Genomic DNA, 19,215 nt, shown 5'->3' with positions numbered 1-19,215 from the left:
TTTCAATTAGGGACAGGGTAAGACCATATGGAAACCTTACTGATAATTGATTTCCTGTGAATGAATGAAGTCACTAACGACTTGTAAGTGGCCATTGGACTTGAAGACAACTCTAAATCACTATGTCTGAATCTATTTCTGGGGAGCCCCTCCTGACAGAACCACAGTCAGCAGCAGCACCTATAGCAAATCACGGACAAAAAGTATTCATGCACAGAAAGTCTTTTTTACATCCTGTATTTAGATTTAGTATTTCAACAGAGTTTACTCCCTCCAGACCTCCCCTACCAAAAACATTCCCTTTCTAGAGGCAGGAACCAGCATATCCATATAGCTTATCTGGATTTTGAAACTAGAACATAAAGTCAGCCCTATTTGACTTTCCAAAATGACTTGTTAAAGAAGCAGAGAGCGCTTACACATACCTTTGCGAGGGCAGAACATTTCTGAGGTCCTCCTTTCACGCCTACTCAGCCAGAGATATGCTGCTTTCAGGAAGAGAGGCAGGGTTCTTGTGCTTCCCTGGGTAATACACTTCCTCTCTGGGAGAGCGCCCTCTCCCCCCACCGGGGCCTGACTCCTGGTGGTGATGTGAGAGATTCAGAAGTTTCTCTTTCTGCACACAGGAAACTGTTCCTGCCTTGTGACTGCAGACTTGCTCTTGGCTCACTGAACATTTTGGTAACAGTGCCAGCATGCTGGACATAATATGTTACTAAGTTGACCCTACAAGTCTATCATGGAGTGAGATAAAAGAACTCGGTATCTAACTTCTGTACAGTTTCTTATCATAAAGTAAATCAATGGCATGACCACTTTTAAAAATCTTTATTATTCAGCCTTAATAGTACTGACAGGCAGTAGTTTTGATAAGCTGGGTACTGACCTAGCTGGTGTTTTGTACCTTTACAGATATTTAAATGCTGCTGGCTCAATGTCCAAACCTAAGTTTGAATTTCTTTTCTCCCAGAACCTCCCACTGCATCATGATACAGTATATCTTATACTAATATTATACTATTATGGTTATTTCTTTCTGTACTTCTTCCCTATTAGCGCAAGGAGAGAGTCCACCACAACATCCATCATGGTACTGAACACTTAGTAATTGAGTAAATGGATAGGAGTCAAAATAACTCTCTCCTTCCTACCTGGCCCCCTCTTAATCCACATTCCCTGTTAGCTCTATGGAAGCAGGTGGCAGTCTCGATAGCCTGTTTTTCTTGGACTCCTTGCTCCTGTCCTTAAATTTGGGAATCCTGAAGAAGATTTTGGTGGACGCTTCTCTTTTATTCTCCCCTGTCATCACACTTTTATAAGATCCTCAATTCATTGAGATCTACACATATAATTCTGTATTTTATTTGGAGGTAGGAATCACAATCATAGGGTATAGAAAATGTCAACTCAGATCCGTGCAAGTCCAGGGACTACTGGATGCTGAGACAGGTGGGCTTCAGGGCCAAGTTGAGAGCTATAAAGAACACTGAACACCAGGCAGAGTTAGTACATTGTAACGGACTGACAATGGTTATAAAGAAAGCAGAGTTCATGTTGCCATCAGTGCATAACAATGGCACTCCATATCATAGCAGTAATACCACCATTCTGCATGCAATACCAGATCTATAGCCTTTGCCAAATTCTGACAGCTTCATGATAAACTACTCATTGCCTAGTAAAGTATCTCATCAAGCCAGTGATTTTTAGAGAGAAATGTTATAAACTGGTAATATGATTCATTTTCAAATAAAAATTTACGATGTCTCATCTTTTCTATGGAGCTATTTTGTACCTTCTACAAACTCCTTATTTGGCTCCTTTAAGAATTCCAGCAGTATTCCCTACAAATGCTATTCGATAAGACAACCTACGTAAAACTTCTAGTAAAGTTCTTGGCATTCTGCTATAAGTAGGTGCATAACAGATATTAATTTCCATTTCTTTCCTTAATGACATGGCTGGTTTAAAGTAATGCTAATGAAAAAAAAAATAAAGTAATGCTAATGATAATAGTGCCTTACATATGTTTAATGCTTTCTGATTTACAAAGTGCTTCAATGAATATTCTCATGTTATACACTAACTGCAGTGGGAGATTCTGTGTATTCTCAAAAATTTTGTCGAGTTAGCTATGTACAGAAAATTAGTGACAGACTGTTTCCTTGCAGCTTCATATGGTGCACAAAAAGAGAGGATGGGAATGTTTTGAAGATGCACTGATGCTCATCTTCAAATAATTCAGCATATCTGCAGATTCCCAGGGAAATAAGAACAGCAGGTAAAAATTAGGAAAGGAATGGGCTCTTTTTAAAAGCGAGACTTCATGTTAGAAGAAGAAGCACACATGCGAAAACCCTGGACAAAATATAATGCATGGTTTTCAACATCTGCAGAATATGCAAAGGAGGGCTTTGACATTTTTATATTTCACATAGGTGGTAATGCTACCTATATTTGTATCGTGTTTGAATATGAACAAGAAAGCTAAAAAATATGTACACATTCATATCAAACACACTTGTGAATTGGTATATGACAAGTGTTTATATAAGTAAATATCTACACATATATGCACCATATCTATACAGATACATATTTCCCAATAGTTTGTCATTTGCTCTCTCCTACTTGCTCTCATTAGGAATCTGATAGGAGTTAGACATGACTCACTTGTCAGCTAAGTGTAGTTCTTTCAGGTTTTGTAAGACCAAATCAATCTTTTAATTGTACTTAGACCTGTCCATTAGGCATCTGATGAACAATTTCCTGTGAGCAGTACTGGCTCTTGGGCATTGCTTTCTCTTAGCTGTCCATCTCTTTGCTATCCAGGCTGTTAAGAGGCTCTGATTTAAAAATATTTTACTTATTTTAATTTTTAAATTATTTTTTAAAGATTGTATTTATTTATTCATGAGAGATACAGAGAGAAAAGCAGAGACATTGGCAGAGGGAAAAGGAGGCTCCCTGTGAGGAACCTTATGTGGGACTTGATCCCAGGACGCTGGGATCACAACTTAACCGCTGAGCCACCCAGGTACCCCTCATTTAAAAATATTTTAAATGCTACAATCAGAAATGCCACTGCTTCCACATCTCCTTTAGTTTTTATTCTAGATTCTTTTTCTAACTTAGTTTTCATTTTCCTAGTTTACTTTTCATTTATTTTCTTTATATTTGTTATTGAAGCATATAGATTAACCGATTTATGATAAGGTGACTTACCTTATTTTTTGAAAGCACTTTTTTTTAAAAGATTTTATTTATTTATTCATGAGAGACACAGAGAGAGACAGAAAGAGGTGGAGACACAGGCAGAGGAGAAGCAGGCCCCATGCCCGACGTGGGACTAGATCTCAGATCTCCAGGATCATGCCCTCGGCTGAAGGCGGCACTAAACCGCTGAGCCACCCAGGCTGCCCTGAAAGCATTTTTAAAACTTTGTTATAGTAAGAACATTTAGCATGAGATCTGTCCTCTTAAGGAAATTTAAGTGTCCAATATATTGTCGTTGACTATGATATTGTGACTTTAGATGTCCAAGTTTGTTGGTTTATTTTTATGACATGGAGAAATCTGCTTGATTACATAATTAGAGCTTGTTCAAACTGAACTTTTGAGGATGGTAGAGAAAAGAGCCTTTGCTAAAGGAAAATGTATGATAAAAACTCTTTCCAAGCTTTTGGGTAATTTTGCAATCATGTAGTCTTACTATTTATAGATGTTAATTGTTGGCAGGTAGGATTATAAAAGTACTTTCACTAATATCACATTACAATGCCAAGGATACGGTCTTAACCTGAGATGTGAATTTTACTGGTAGTGTGTACCCTTTTCAAAATGCACTCTGCAAAAGACCACGAACACTTTCCCTGGTCTAGAGAAAACATGTAGCGTCTCTAGGAGAAAAGTTACTTATCAAGTGTTTAATTTTTTTTTTTTGAACAGAGGCAGTGTTCTTAAATTCTGAACTGCTTATAGTACCATAGTATAACGTTGGATATATAAGGGGTATTTTAAGTGTTAGACTTCAGAGCAAAGAAATACCTCACAAAATTCCTGTAAGTTTAGCATGCATAAAAGAAAGCCTATCACAGAGCATGTGACAGATCTTAATGTTTCCTGAGCATCTACTAGTTTGAGGTAAGCCTGTGCTAAGCACAGTTACAGTGCTGAGTCAGCCATCTGATACACATGGCCTTTTAAGTTTTCTTCTTTCTTGTGTACATACTTTATGACTAAAGAAAATAAGTCTTTTATAGTCCTGTGCTTTTTCTCTTAGGAAAAATGTCACATATTAAGCAGGGAGCACGCCTTCCATTCTATTCTTCCCTCCTGCGACATTTCTCAGCAAACTGTACCCAATAGTCAGCATACCTCCTAGCTTGTGTGGGCTACATCAGCTAAGGCAAAGGTTGCAGAGTGATGGACAGTTAAAGCTCTGGAGTCGGTCTGCCTGGGTTCTAATCTCTGTTTCTCCACTTTCCAGACATGGGTCTGATATCAATTATCAATCTCTCTGCCCCTCAGTTTTATCATCTATGAAACCAGGATTTTAATACTTCCTACCTCATAGGGCTGCTACAAGGATTAAAAGATTTAATACATACATGGTACTTAGAATAGTACAGTAATAAAGTACTCAATAGTTAAATAGCTAGCTTGTTAAATTATCATTATGAAGAGAAAGCTTTTATAAAAGTATAGGTAGGTATCTCATGTATTGTCTACCTTGTCAAGATAAGCCATGTTTATATAACAGTCTTTATAATGCAGAAATTTCTTAGGATGAACTCTTCAAAACAAAACCTGAATGAACAAACAAAAAAAGCAGAATCAGACCTATAAACACAGAGAACAAACATGGTGGCCAGAGGGGGTAGGGGTGGGCGATGGGCAAAATGAAGGGGTGGGGGAGCTATAGGCTTCCAGTTATGGAATGAGTAAATCACAGGGATAAAAGGCATACCATAGGGAGTATAATCAATGGTATTGTAATAGAGGTGCATAGTGACAGATGGTAGCCACAGTTGTGAACACAGCATATGTATAGAGTTGTTGAATCACTATGTTTACACATGAAACTGTCACATCATGTGTGAACTATACTCAATGTGTAAAAAAACCCAAAAAGACAAAAACCCAACTTTTATTTTGTTTCATATTTTTAATGTTTTTTTCCTTAATTTTAATTCCATTATAGTTAACATACTGTTATATTATTTTCAGGTATATGATATGGTGATTTAATAATTCTATACATTACTTAGTGCTCACCATGTTAAATGTCGTCTTAATCCCCCCACCTATTTAATCCCACCACCTATTTCACCACCTCCCCACTCACCTCTCCTCTAGTAACCAACAGTTTATTCTCTATTTTTCTTTTTTACTTGTAGCAAAAATTACTACCAAACTTCACTCATTTAGGCCAGAGACCCTTGTGGTGTTAATGAAAGACCTGCCCCTCACGTAGCACACTGCCTACACTTGTGAGTTTATTGGCCAGCCAAGTTCGTTCTTTATAAAAGAATTGGTTTTTTGGTTTGTTTCTTTTTTCTTTTGTTTGTTTGTTCTTAAATTCTACATATGAATGAGATCATATGGTATTAGTCATTTTTATTTTATTTAGCATTATACCTTCTAGATCCGTCCATGTTGTTGCAAATGACAAGGTTTCATCCTCTTTTATGGTTAAGTAGTGTTCCACATCTTTACACATTCATCTATCGATAGGCACTTGGGTTGTTTCCATAATTTGGCTATTGTAAGTAATGCTGCAGGAAACACAGGGGTGCATGTACCTTTTCAAATTAGTATTTTTGCATTCTAAAAAAAGCTTTTCTTAACATCTGATTCATAAAATTCTAAATTATTAAGAGAAGAGATACAGAAAGGAAATAAAAGAAAAAGTGCCGATGATAGTGACAAATGAGTTTTAGGCTTGATTTCAAGATCCTATATTAAAAGTCTCTAGAAGAAAATTAATGGTTATACACCTAACAAGCTATGTAGTATATGTATATGCTAGACATATAACAGGTGTTCAAGGAGTATCTGTGGAAAACCTTGACTGAATGAATATGTACACACTTTATTCTGGTACCTAAAACATATTCATAATAATCCATTTTGTGTTATTTTGATTTAATTATTGATTTAATCCAAGTTGGAGTGTCATGAATGTTGTCTAGAGGAATGTCATAAGTTGATATTTAAAGGAAGAAGAAATCAAGCAAATAGAATTATGTGTTCAACAAGTAGTTGTAAGCAGGGGAAAAGAAAACTAACTGTTCAAGGCAGAGAGACTAACGTGGGCAAAGGCCTGGCAGCTAGAGAAAGCTTTAGCTAAAAGAAGCCCAGTGTCATGGTGAGGGAGAGGGCAAGGTAAATTGGGGCAAAGAGAGAGGAGAGACATAGGTGAAAGAATGAAACAAGGGACGCCTGGGTGGCTCAGCAGTTGAGCATCTGTCTGCCTTTGGCTCAGAGCGTGATCCCTGTCCTGGGGTCGAGTCCCACATCGGGCTCCCTGCGAGGAGCCTGCTTTGCTTCTCCCTCTGTCTGTGTCTCTGCCTCTCTCTCTGTGTCTCTCATGAATAAATAAAATCTTAAAAAAAAATAAACAAGAAATGGCACCTTCATGTGTCTTATAAATTATACTGAAGATTTGGATTTTAATGTGAGGTCAATAGGGAGACACTTTTTTTTAAGATTTTATTTATTTGACAGAGAGAGCGAGAGCACAAGAGCAGGGGGAGCAGCAGGCAGAGGGAGAAGAAGTAGGCTCCCTGCTGAGCAGACAGCCTGACATGGGGCTCAGTCTCAGGACACTAGGATCATGACCTGAGCCAAAGGCAGATGCTTTACCTACTGAGCCACCCAGGTGCCCTGATATGTAGGCTTTTAAGCAGAGCATTAAGAGATGTGAACTTTATTTATTTATTTATTTATTTATTTATTTATTTATTTATAGATGTGAACTTTAGAAATTATCAGCAATACAGGAGGTAGATTGGAGGGGGACACATCCTGAATGCAAAAGACCATCTGAGAGGTGATGATTATAATCCAGTGTGATTTATGAAGCTGAATAATAGCAGTGAGGACTGAAAGAGATAGATCAGTTGAAGAGACTTTATAGGGTAGAACAGAGTAGGATTCTTGAGTGACTGTAGCTGTGTTGGTGGGGGGAGATGTGGTAGGGGAGGTAGAGGCAAGAATCTAGTTTGGTGTCAGAGAATAATAAAGGAACCGAGGTAAAGGCAGACCTTATAAAACCAATTGTGGAAAGGCTGATTTTGAAAAATCTGTGGAATATCCTAATGGATATGTTTAGTAAACAGCCGAATTTATAGGTCTATTGTTAATTATCTTTTTGGTTGGAAATTTAGATTCAAACATCATTTGCTCAGAGATGTGAAATAATATTGCTTAGGATAAATGTATTTTTATTATTCTTTAACTAGATTCAAACACTCTTAATATTTTATTCCATTTCTTTCATATTTGTGTTTTCTTTCTATGATAGATGTGTATACGTCTATCTATGCATAATGTGTATATTTGCTGAACTATCTGAGGGTAGGTTACCTGCCTAATGGCTCTTTGTCCCTAAATATTTATGTATACTTCCTATGAATATAGATGTTTTTTACATAACCAGAGATGTTTTTAACTTCAGTCAATTTCACATTGACATAATCCTTTTATATTATCTGTTGTCTGTGTTCCAATTTTGACTACTGACCCAATAATTACTCCACACTGCATTTTTAATTCTCAAGTAAAGGTCAATCTCTTCTGCTATGTTTAGCTTTCACAACTATACAAAAATCTAAGAATCACATTCAGTAGTTGATTTTGTTTGTATTTTCCTACCTATAAAAGAAATAGTAAGGTTTGAAAACCTTATATTACTTATATTACTGAAGTCCATTTCTTACAACTTTTTAAATTCTATGGTTCCATCATCAAAAAAGGGAAAAAGTCACCATGTGAGTAAAAAGAGTTTTCCAAACTGACCTCCTCTGTGGAGTACTTGCTTTGATACTTTTTAAAATAAGCAATAAAGCTTCTTAATGTCTCAGACAACATTCTTCCTATTACTAAGATCACCTAGTTTGAATTGTATTATTATTTATTTTTTCTTTTCAGGAAAGTAACCAATCAAAAAAGGATGAAGAGCAGTGGTGGAAGGGGGGACATCTGTTCATGAAGCATTGTTTATGATTAAGGTCACCTTTAGGAAGTATCAAAATTTAGCTAGAGCTTATTCACAAGGCTGTCAGTAAGAGTTCAGAGTAGGACAACATAAACCATCAGCATTCCAAACCTAACAGGACCAGAGTGGCACAATAGGAGGCTTTATTTATAGGAATCCTTTGCACCCACTTACAAAGTTGCTAAACTGGTTTGTTTCCTTTGTGGGTGTTTTGGTAAAAGAAGAAAAGCATGCTTTGGCTTGTCACTGAGAGTTGATCTCTAATGGAAAGGGAACAGATGTATCAGTATTACTTAACTCTACAAGTGCCCTAATTCAACATTGGTAAAAGCTACCCATACATGGACAGATAACTTCTCACAACACCCTTCTTCCTTTTCAGATACAAGAAACCTGGATTAATCTGCAAGCCATATCAAAGGCAGAGGTTTGATAAGTCCTAGATCTTTGATTAAAAAAATAATAATCCATATTGCTGTCCTTAGCAGTCCACAGAAACCACCACCAAGATAACCAAACTATGATATGTTTGTCATTAGGCTACTGGAAGATCTGCCACTAAAATACAGGAACACCAGCAAGGCTTCATAAAACAGATGCCTTAAAAACAAAGTCAAATGCAGGACTCCAGGGTAGTGGTAGAACTAGGGGCTTTGGAATCAGATACATCTGAGTTTGAATTCTCTCTGTCACTTATTGTGTAGCGTTGGGCTGAGTTATACAAAGCTCTCTACTTTCCAACCGGCTTGCTAATAAAAAAAGGAGAAATAACACCTACCTGGACAGGGCATTAAATTAGGATTAAATGAAGTAATACATGTAAAATGTCTAAACCAATGGCTGCCAAATGACAGGTGCTTAAAAATAATTCCCTGAGCCCCACAGTTTGCTGACAAGGATGAACTTAACACAAAGCAGGATTGATTTAAGGCCAAAGGTATGGAAAAGAGGGACCTGAAGCTTCCTGGGGGTGGTGGCACAAACCAGCAAAGGAAGGAAAGCATGGAACAATTAGGAGGCTCTGCCGGTAGTCCCAACAAGGGCACAGGCAGTTTAAACTTGGATGGCACTTGGGAGGGTGGGAAGGAGTACAAGGAGGCAGCTGACTCCCACTGTTCCCGTGTGCGTGCCAGAGAGAGTAGTGCTGTCCTAGTAACCCGCAGGGATGAAGATGTTTTGAGTCAAAAATGGTCACTTGACACACAGAACATTAAGGAGGAGTTTCCCGGTTCAAGCTGGACATACAGGGTGCTGTAAGTGTGTCAAAAAGATTAGCACTGAAGTTCTACTTTGGGGGACTTGGCTATGTATAGGTGAGTTGATATCAGAGCAGAAAGTCTCCTTAAGAAAGAAGTACAGGGAGACAATAGGAAAACTGTAGACCATGTGTATTTAGGTTGGAGTAACAACTCTGATTTTTACTTTACAGCTTTAAAGGCAGAATGCCAAAACTACTGCTTGTAAAAGGTCCTGAAATGCAGTGTGCAGTGTGGGAGGGCTTTGTGCTTATCTGGTTTCTGGGACATGGTCTGTTGGCAGGCTCTTTAACAACAAAAACCATTCAGAGAGGGTTTCTTCTTCTTTGTGGGGGTTAAGAAGAGCAAAAACTACCACATTCCCTATGTGTTTACTTAGTGGCAGGTACTCTGGTGTGGTAGGCAGAACAAATAACCCCTAAAAGTGTCCTTGTCCTACTCCCTCGAAGCTGTGAACATGTGATCTTACTTACATGACAAAGAGGAATTAAGGTTGCAGATGGAATTAAGGTCGCTAATTAGTTGGCCTTGAGATAGGAAATTATCCTGATGGGACCAGTGTAATTACAGGGGTTCTCATAAGTGGAGAAGGGAGACTGGAGAGCCTGTGGCTGAGTGATGCGATCTGAGAAAGACTTGACTGGCCACTGAAAGCTCTGAAGATAGCAGGGGACCTCTCTAACCTAGAAAAGCCAAGAAAAATGGATCCTTCTCTAGAATCTCCAGAAAGAAAAGTGGCCCTACCCACATACTGACATTAGCCTTGTGAGATGAATTTTGGATTTCAGACCACCAGAACTATAAGATAATAAATTTCTGTTGTTTTAAGCCACTCACTTTTTGGTAATTTGTTACAACTGTAATAGAAAATCAATGCATCTGCTAAATACTTTAAATGCCACATCTGAGGCAGGACCCATTATTATTCCCATTTTACAATAAAATAAAAAATGGAGGCTTAGAGAAGTCATACTCTGGTGTGATATCAAAGCCCATGCTCTTAACCACTATGTTCTCACCTTCCAAATTCTTCCAAAAGATCTAGAGTAGCCTCAAGTTATCATCTTTCTTCCTTCAAGGAAGTTCCTCAATATAGCTCTACTCATTCGAAGATACTTATATCATGATATAATGGGACAAGAATGGATTAAAATCACACCTAGTAAAAACAATATGAGTTATTTTCTGGTTAGGATGACTAATTACTTTGTAGTGGTTGCTTTCAATCAGGAAATAAAAAAGGGCCTTATCACAAATAACTAACTTTCATTCCTCAAAGCTTAGTGTGCATGTCATTTCAATCTAAATGAGAAGTAGGGGATATGGACAAGGTTCTTAGCAAGCTCTTGTTCACAACATTAAATCCCAGGACTTTCTGTCCTGGCTCCTCCCTGCAGATGGTGGTTGGCTTAATTACAGCAGGCTATTAGGTAAGCCTGGGCTAAGTCTTACTGGAGAAGTAAAAACATCTGACCTGTACAAATAGACCTCCGATAGAAACCAGATCAGTAGTGCTGAAAGCCAGCCATACCTTACCCTTGTGTTTTCATTCCTGTAGTTTTAATTTTGATAAATACTTTAAAAAATTTTAGCTTTCAAATGTAAAATATTACAGAGTTCATTGCTTTATGAATTGTACAGTAAACTCTTCTAAAAGCTTGCCTTCCCTGAGAAAATCTTTTCCTCACACCCTTTCAGCACAAAGGAATGATTTTACCCTGGTGCAAATTAAAAGTCCCAGGATCTCACCTTCATCAACTTGGAAGATTTCAAGAAATCTAAGCCAAAGAGAGGATTTTGTAGTATCTGACCTTTTAACTGATTGTAAACTGATGTGGCTTTCTATCCAGATGACATCCATGACTTGTGTAAAGAGACGTATGAATCATACACATACACATGTCCACAGGCCACACAAACATGCTCACGTGCTTTTGCACATACAAAAGCAGCTTAAATAATTTTTGAAACACTTCCTTTCTGGTATATAATCTTCAGGCATATTACATAAACTTTTTGAAAGCCACTCTGAGAACAAGAAAAACTTACATAACAATTATCAAATACTAAGCCTTCCATGTTATTACAAATAGCTGTACAAGCATTTCTTAATCAGCTGTGTGCTGGAAAGGCAATAGGCAGTTTTATTCAGTAAAACTCTTTTTTCTCTTCGTCCCTGGCTTAAAATCATGTACTCCAACACTTTAGTAAGGCAAATGAGTTTTGTTCTGCTTAAATTTCTGCATCTGTCCACAGAAAACAAATGGATGAATTCAAAAGCAGTGATTTCTAATGCTGCAAGTTTAATAAGAACAATACTCATAGAATTTCACAGAAAGACAAAAAAGTTTTGTACTCTTTCTCCTTTATTAGCCATGCCTTGTCCTCATATAGCCATATTTTGCAGTTCTTGGCTATTAGCAGCCTATGTTTTTCATATGACCAGGTAATAGATGACTATGGAACACAGCAAACCTTACAGGAAGATGATAAATTTGGAAAGGGAAGCACATGTATAGGCATCAGGTATTTTGGCTCTAAAACAATTTGTTGCATAAAGCTTAGATAAGCCTTTTAAATTAAATTTAGTAAGATCCATTTCTGTTCTACCATTTATTTTAGCAATATAATTAACCAAACTAATCAGATCAAATATTAATCAGCACCATCAATAACTCAGAATAATTGTATTCTATTTGGAATGATCAATGATAATGTCACCATGTGGAGTATCAGCTTACATAAGAGTGATTTTTTAAAATGATTTATTCATTCATTCTAGAGAGAAAGAGAGAGAAAGGTGTGCAGGAGTGGGGGAGGGGCAAAGGGAGAGACTCTTCAGACAGACCCCCCCTCTGCTGAGCACAGAGCCAGACATGGGAGTCCATCTCAGGATCCTAAGATCGGGACCTGAACAGAAACCAAGAGTTGGACACTGAACTCACTGAGCCACCCAGGTGCCCCGATAAAGGCAATTAAATCAACAAGGAAGCACTAAGAAACATGTATCGCCAAATTTATGATTGAAAAAAATCATTAAGTCATCCATACACATGGTACGCATGGCTTTGTGTATACACCACATGCAGAGATGTGCTTAAGAACATTAAAGTATGTTTCAAGGAAGAACAAAAGGAAAGTCTATATGCAGATATTTGTACACTCAAACCACATTGCCTTTAAGATAGCTATGAAACCTTATTGGGGAATGGGATATGGATAGGAAATGACACAGGGTTTCAGTTTGCTTGTTGGTATACTCTACTTTTTAGTTCTGTTATTCAGATTAAGTTCTACAATTTTAGTAGACTTATTTATTGTGAGGTTTAGGTGACAGTAATGGAAGCACATTCTATACTTTATAGAGTCTGAATAAGTTCAAGGTGATATGATTTCACTGCAGCTACAAATGGTGGGCATGTCTAGGGATGTCACCCAAGTCTACATTTTCCCAATCCCCAAAAAGGTGCCTAGGTTGGCATAGGGATCTTTTTTTTTTTTTTAAGATTTTATTTATTCATGAAAGACACACACAGAGAGAGAGAAAAACAGACACAGGCAGAGGGAGAAGCAGGCTCCATGTAGGGAGCCTGACATGGGACTCAATCCTGGGTCTCCAGGATCACACCCTGGGCTAAAGGCGGCGCTAAACCACCAGGGCTGCCCTGGCATAGGGATCTTAATGAGCCTTTCCTTGAGCTGACGGTAGGATGAGCACTCACCTGACACCTGACCCATAGGCAGACAGTCTGGCAATCACAACTAAGAGATGAATTTTGAAGATCAAAGACTATGTAGAGTTAGAGCCTTACTGAAGTCATAGCAATAGAAGCCATGTGCAAACTAATGGTTAAGGAAAGAAACTAGTCTACAGATGAGGATGGAAAAGACGGGCAGAGAAGAGTGAAAATGAAAGACCTTGCGGAAGCAGGGAGAGAAAGACAATCTTGACTCCTGACTTTCAAGGACCAAGTCCTATCTCCATGAAGCCTGGACTGTGGGTGTTGCTGCCCAGTTATTATCCTATCTTTTTTTGAATATTATTGGGTCAGTTTTAACTTCTTGTGAATTCAGCTTTGACGTGATAGAAAACTACCACTTAAACAGTATGAAACATGCTGCTGGAAAATTTGTATATTTTTTTCATTTGACCTTACTAAAGTTCTGAAAAAAAAAAGGTCACTCCCAATTTATAGGCAATGAAAGGAAAAAGGAAGGTTTTGTTCAGCATTGTAGAGCTTTGTCCAACTCTGAGATTTTCAACTCAGGATTGTCTATCTCCATCACACCACACAACCGTCACCATTATATTCATCACCATTAGTTTCTTCTCAGTAGTTAACAAGGCTCTTTCACAACCATAAATGCTCATTTGCCTGGAATAACTGGAACCATGCCCAGAATTCCCTTAGGGTGGTGCCATGTCCTTACTCCTAACACAATGAAGCCAAAGCTGCCAATAGAGGTCTTAGCCCTCACCCAAGTTCTATAAATTGGATGGCACTACATACAAGAGTTGAGGGCATAATGGGTAAGTGGATCTTTCATAAAGTATGGGTCATTTCAAAGAATTATAGGCAAAAAATTTCCAACTAATCTTTACATACACTAAGACCACGTTTGTGCCTGGAACATAACAGGAATTCAAATATCTAGAATTTGATGGTTAATTTTATGTGTCAACTTGGATAGGTGATATAGCCAATTGTTTACTCAAATAGCAATTGTGATGTTTCTATGAAGATAATTTTTAAGTTATAAACATTTAAATCTATGAGTGTTGAGCAAATCGAATTACCCTCCATTAATGTGGATAGGTTTTAGCCAATCAATTTAAGGTCTTAAAAGACAAGACTGAGATTTTCCGAAGAAAGAGTAATTTGGGCCCAAGACTGGGACACAGAAACCTTTCCAGCTTGCCTGGGCTGCCCTGCAGATTTAAGACTAAAGACGGCAATATCAATTCTAATCTGAATTTAGCTGGCAGCTAGCCTGCCAGCTTGCCCAGTGGATTTCTGGTATGCCAGCTCCCACATTACAAGAGCCAATTTTTTAAAATAAACATCTTCAGACAGAGAGATAGATGGATAGATTATATATATTTTTATGTATTAATATATTTTATGTGTATATATTTTATACATATATATTACATGCACATATATAAAACATGTATAATATATATAAGTACTATATAATATTTTATATAAATTTCCTATGGTTCTGTTCCTCTGGAAACATTTTATGTATATTTTATTATACATATTTATATATTTTATATTTCATTTTATATATATTTCCTATGGTTCTGTTTCTCTGACTAATATATAAGGTTTGCTGAGGTTGTTGGAGTGGAAGCATTTGACTCAGGAGAGGCTAAAGAAAAAAAAGTAATTTCAAATCTGCAGTGAATCCTTTGTGAAGGTGAAGGTGAAGTTCCTGAGTGGATGGCACTATCCTTAGCAATATATCTTGATGAGTTTTTCAGTACAGACCTAGGGCCAGCACCTAGACTGGAAAAAGGGGTGGAGAGCTCAGCAGCTGTGCAACTTTCCCAGCTCCCAGGTGTGTTGGAGACTTGAAAGCCAGATGGAAGTTATTAGAAGAGGCTGAAGAAAAGAAGCAAAGGCTTCAGCAATGTGTCAAGAGGCCTAAATCTGAGAAAGAAATCCCGTGTTGAGGAATTGTGGGTAAATTCTTAGGAACAGCGGTGAGTAACATCAAATCTATTGATACTGAATACTCTTTCCTGCTTTTTCCAGAAATCACCTTCACCACTTCTTCTCTTCCAACCTCCAACATTCAATAAAGTGTCACTCTTAATGTTGCTTTAGTTTGGGGATCAAAGCAAGAACGTGGGGGTTACCAGCTTGAAGCAAAGTGGGCCAGTGAGCGAGGCTGTGCACCCAGCAAGTGCTAATAGTGCAGAGCAATGATTAGAGGCGATAATGACAGAGAAGCAAGTTGCATGTAGTCTGACTCAGTGACAGCTATTCTTGAAAGCAGTGGAAGTACAACTGTTTATTGAAAAACAGTTTTAGATAAGATAGCAGGGTAAGGGTTACAATGGCTGAGAGCAAGCATTAGGATAAGACAATCCTGAGATTAAACACTGTTGACCAAAGGTTGATCTTAGGCAACCTCTCTCTCTGGCCTATTTCCTCATTCATAAAATTGGATAACTAAAAAATTCTTTAAGGTCTTCACAAACAGGGTGCACATAAAGGACATAGCAGACTATCCAGCACATAGAAAAAATTCAAACAGTAGATATTATCATTAATAAAGGGAAGCCTGCAGGACCTCTAATGTGGTTTGTAAATGCCATTTAATAACCTACATTTGTGCTTGATGTTGAGCTATGATAGGTTTTCTTTCCCTCTGAAAACAAAATTTTCTGACTACACAGCATCCAGGCTTATCCCTTCACCAACAGGAGGTCACAGTCCTTTTGAATTTTTTTTTTCTGACCATTTTTAAAAAGGTGTTTGAAAAAAATAAGATGGTTTGGGTTTTTACAAAAGTGTAATTGTTGGCTTGAGGTTAAGTGTAACGACATAATTAGTACACTATATAAGCCTGGTTTTTCAAGTTTTTCCATTTAATCCCTACAAATGTTGAGGGTGCTTCTGTTTATTCTTTATTTTTAAAGCAATTTCAAGTAATTGTTTTCTAAAATATTTTAAAGTTACTTTTTATTAAAATTTAAAGTTCTATTAAAGTTTTTATTAGGTTGTATATTATTTTTTTAAAGATTTTACTTATTCATGAGAGACACAAAGAGAGAGGCAGAGACAGGCAGAAGGAGAAGCAGACTCCTCGCTGAGTGTGGAGCCTGATGCAGGGTTCGATCTCATGAAATCAAGAGTTGGACGTTTAACCAACTGAGCCACCCAGGTGCCTTGAAATATAGTATTTCTAAAACTGAACACCATCTCCTGACCCTACCCTGTAGGCCAAAATGCCCCTCCTCTATTCTAAATAGCACTACCATCTACTCATTTGCTCACGCCAAAATCCTAAGAATCATTCTTGATTATTTTCTTTCTCTCTTCTCCAAATCCTATCAGAAAGCCCTGTTTCAATTCCATATTTATTTAAAATTTATCTACCTCTACTGCCAGCATCCTACTCTAACCTGCCCTTATTTTTTGCTTGAATCATGACAGTGATTCTGTTCTCCATTCTCATTCCTCAGTTTATTCATAAAGATCATGTCATTCCCTTAGTATTACTTTGCTATTGTGGTATAACAAATTGCCATGAATTTGGCAGCTTAAAAACACAAATTTATTATCTCTTAATTTATTACTCAGTTTTTTTGTTTGATTTTTTTGAACAGGGGTCCAAGCATGGCTTTGTTGGGTTCTCTGTTCAAGATCTTACCAGGCTGAAATCAAGATGTTGGCTGGAGCTGCAATCTCATTTGAGTTTCTTCCAAGTTCATTGGTTGTTGGCAGAATCTAATTCCTTACAGTTGTAGGAGCGAGGCCTTTAGCAAATAGAGACTTCCCACTGTTTCCTGCTGCATGGACCTTTCCACACAGCAATTTGCTTCTCAGAGCCAATGGGAAAGCATATTTGCTTTATCTCTGACTTCTAAGATCTCCAGACCCTCCCCTGATTAGGCCAGGTCTATACAGCATAATCTCCCTTTGGAATAACTTAAAATCAACTGATCAGGGATCTTGATTACATTTCCAAAATCCTCCCACCTTTGCCATACAACATAACCTAATCACGGGAGTGATGTCTTCATATTCATATTCATATTCATATTCCTGCCCATGTTCATTGAATGGGTAAAGATTTACAGGGAATGTATACTAGAAGAGGAGAGTCTTGGGAGCTTGTAAGGACTGCATGAATTCTTATGTGGAGACCCTTATTGCATTTGGATAGTATAATAAGAAGGTGGGGCCTCTGGGAGGTCATTAGGGTTAGATTAGGATATGAGGGTGGAGCTCCCAAGATGGAATCAGCGTCCTTATATGGGAAGCACCAGAGCCCTCTCTTGGCCATGTGAGGACATAACAAAAAGTCAGCTCTTTGCAAACTAGGAAAAGTGCCTTCCTCAGACACCACATCTGCTGGCATTTGATCTTTGACTTCACAGTCTCTACAACTGTCAGAAATAAATGTGTGCTGTTTAAGCCACCTAATGTGTAGAATTCTATTATACTGGCCTGAACCAATCAGTACAGAATTGTCTCTACCATACTTCCCATTCCATATTTGGCTCTGGGAGATGATATCTTATGTGATGTATTTTCTTTTTAATACTTTTTGTACTTTCTGAATCTTGTATACTGACTATGTATTAGCATTTTTCCTCTGCAAAGATATCTGAAGTCATGTCATTCTTCTGCTTAAAATCTTTCCGTGGCTTCTCATTATGTTCTTAGGAAACTCCAAACATCTAGTGGTCTAGAGGTCCCTGTATGATCTGGCTCCTGTATGCTTCTTCAGCCTCTAATCATTTCAGAGAACTTTTAAATTATTTTGTGTTTTGTCCATTTCCCTAACTAGAATGTAAGTCTAAGGAAAGCAGAGGCTTTCTCCTTTGTATCCTAGGACATAGATCAGTGCCCAACACCAAGAAACTGCACGGTTTATATGTATTGGGATGAAACAAATGCTAATGGAAAATTATCTTTCTAAGATCAGCCTATATAACATGAGCAATACAAGTAAACTTGGAATAATGTAGTCAAATATGAGGACCCTTTTTGTAGTTAAGGAACTGACTGTATCATCCATGAAGCAAAGAGTTAGAACTCTTAACAGTGATACACTCTCATATAACAAAGACAAAACAGAGAGACCTGTGGGACTCTTACTAGTCAGAGTATCTACTGCTAAAGTTCACAAATCATTGTTATTAATATCCTCAACCACAAAAGAGAATATTTTCACTACCATCACTGATATAATTGACAAAAAACTTGGCAGCCTCAAAAGGTGATGAATTTTTTGTCACTGGAATTGTTCCAACAGAAGTAAACAGCCATTTGGCAGGACTATTCCAGAAGGGATCTGAAGCCTGGATAATAGGTTAGAAGAAACTACAATTTGGTTTGGGCTTGTCATAGGGTAGCAAATTGGGGATACATAGGCAACATTTATTTTGCAGATGGGTTTGTTTGGAAGATACGATCTTTATTTTAAATTGGTTTGAATGTTTTTAGATAGGGCATAAGCTCTCGAATTTCTGTGGTTTCTATTACTTCTACTATTTGCAAATGATGGCTGTAGTCACTTATGACCCCAAAGAGGTACATGAGTTTGCAGCTCTTGGACTCCCTAAGGTCTCTTTCAACACCTGACTATAAGGGACAAAGTGACATGTTAAAAGAGTGTTGAGATAGAGGGATGTAAACTTTACACTAAGAATAATCATCACTGCATGACTTGGAAACCTATTCTCTACTCTTTCTCCTCAGCATTCTACTCTATCAAATCTAACTCTCATTACTTAAGCTTGTGGCTCACTTTGAAGATTTTATCTGTTGCCAAAATATTAACTTAACCTTTCCCAGTAAGAAACTTGATAACAATCCAATTCATCTGTGCACCAAAAAAATAAAAAAATAAAAAAAAAATTCTCTTTTTGTTCCTGGTTGAAGAATAAATCTGACCCAGTTCAGATGTTGGAAGAAAGATACATAAAGTAAGAAGGCTCTCTAATCATGCAAATACTGATTTCATGCTCAAAGTTCTTTTTATTTCAGAGCATTG

At 37.6% G+C, this 19,215-nt stretch overlaps 1 protein-coding gene and 1 long non-coding RNA gene across 3 annotated transcripts in view; both read right to left on the bottom strand.

Moving 5' to 3' along the window:
* The window catches only part of OXR1 (oxidation resistance 1), a 282,656-nt gene that overhangs the window by 123,583 nt on the left and 139,858 nt on the right, over positions 1–19,215 (bottom strand). The window lies entirely within an intron of this gene.
* LOC144283160 (uncharacterized) overlaps positions 3,468–19,215 on the bottom strand; it is a 35,400-nt gene continuing 19,652 nt past the window's right edge. Inside the window, exons 2-3 of the long non-coding RNA XR_013351573.1 lie at positions 5,641–5,777; positions 3,468–4,809 (exon numbers count right to left, since the gene is read on the bottom strand). This is a non-coding gene — a long non-coding RNA (uncharacterized LOC144283160). The remainder of the gene's footprint in view (positions 4,810–5,640; positions 5,778–19,215) is intronic.

The sequence above is a fragment of the Canis aureus genome, chromosome 14 (assembly GCF_053574225.1).
Source record: "Canis aureus isolate CA01 chromosome 14, VMU_Caureus_v.1.0, whole genome shotgun sequence".
Classification (NCBI taxonomy): Eukaryota; Metazoa; Chordata; class Mammalia; order Carnivora; family Canidae; genus Canis; species Canis aureus.
Note: the sequence above shows the minus strand (reverse complement) of the source record. Positions and strands in the feature narration are given on the sequence as shown.